The following is a 1,510-nucleotide window of genomic DNA, read 5'->3' as shown; positions in this document are numbered from 1 at the left end:
GATTGAAAAGTCTTGCAAGAAAAACATAAAGAACAAGAGGGAAGCCCAGAAGTCTGTGAAGATGGCACAGAATGATGGGGATGACAGGAATGTTTTAATTCCTGTAATTGCACAAGGGGGTCAGGCTCAGAACAATGCTGAGAGGAGCCTGAGAGACTCTGTACTGCCCACTCTGACGGGAGTACAAAACCGTATACGCCCACCAGCTGTAGAGGCTAACAACTTTGAGATCAAGCCAGCTATTCTAAAAATGGTGCAATCCTCTGTTCAATTTAATGGGTTGCCTTCTGAAGATCCTCACACCCATTTGTCTAATTTTCTGGAGCTGTGTGGAACTTTTAAATACAATGGGGAGAGTGATGAGGCTATTAAACTTAGGCTTTTCCCATTTTCTCTGAGGGATAGAGCTAAAAGTTGGCTGAACTCTTTGCAACCGAACTCTATTATCACCTGGCAAGATTTGGCTCAGAAGTTTTTGTCAAAATTCTTCCCTCCTTCCAAAGCTGCTAAATTGAGGGGAGAAATCAATAATTTTTGCTAGAATGATGAAGAATCATTGTATGAAGCTTGGGAACGGTTCAAAGAACTTTTGAGAAGATGTCCTCATCATGGCATTGAACAGTGGATGTTAGTGAAGAATTTTTATAATGGTTTATGTCCTACTACTAGAACCATTATTGATGCTGCAACGGGTGGTACTTTTATGAGCAAGAGTGCAACTGGTGCTTATGAGCTGCTGGAGAACATGGCCACAAATAATCATCAGTGGTATGAGGAAAGATCATCGGGGGTCAGAAAGGTAGCTGGGGTGCATAAGCTGGATGCCATTACTGCTTTAACAGCTCAGGTAGCTACACTCACTAAACAATTACACCAGAGCACTGTATCTGCTAATGCGGTTCAAATGGCAGCTAGGTGTGAAATTTGTGGTGGTTCTCACTCTATTGATCAGTGCCCTACCAGTATTAATAATATCATTCCGATGGATCAAGCTCAGGTTCAAGCGGTGGGAAACTTTCAGAGGCCAGTAAATAATCCATTCGCCAATACTTACAATCCTGGGTGGCGAAATCATCCTAATTTTTCTTGGAGGAATAATCAGGGCCAGCAACCTCAGTTTCAGGGTCAATTTCAGAATAATATGCCTCAGCCACCAATACATCAAGCCTCTTCATCACAACAGCCTAGGCCTCAACAATTAATGAATCAAGCTCCACCTGAAAGGCGTAATGAATTGCAAGCTGCATTATTGACCCTCACCAACACTCAAACTCAGTTCATGACAGAGGCAATATCTTCTAGCAGGAACCTGGAAACACAAGTAGGGCAGTTGGCTAATATGCTTAATAACAGACTGCAGGGAAATTTGCCTAGTAATACTGAAGTCAACCCTAAGGAGCAAGTTCAGGCAATTACTCTGAGGAGTGGGAAGCAAACTGAGCAGCCTAGATCTCCACAGGCAGTGGTTCAGAATGAAGAGATGGGTGAACAGCCTGATTCAGCAGAAGTT

General features: G+C 43.0%; 1 non-coding gene across 1 annotated transcript; it reads right to left on the bottom strand.

Moving 5' to 3' along the window:
* Nucleotides 1-508: 508 nt before the first annotated feature.
* LOC133802770 (small nucleolar RNA R71) lies at nucleotides 509-615 on the bottom strand. The gene has a single exon (XR_009877516.1). It is a non-coding gene; the product is annotated as a small nucleolar RNA R71 (small nucleolar RNA).
* Nucleotides 616-1,510: the final 895 nt, after the last annotated feature.

The sequence above is a fragment of the Humulus lupulus genome, chromosome 9 (genome assembly GCF_963169125.1).
Source record: "Humulus lupulus chromosome 9, drHumLupu1.1, whole genome shotgun sequence".
Taxonomy (NCBI): Eukaryota; Viridiplantae; Streptophyta; class Magnoliopsida; order Rosales; family Cannabaceae; genus Humulus; species Humulus lupulus.
This window is presented reverse-complemented; position numbering and strand designations above follow the sequence as displayed.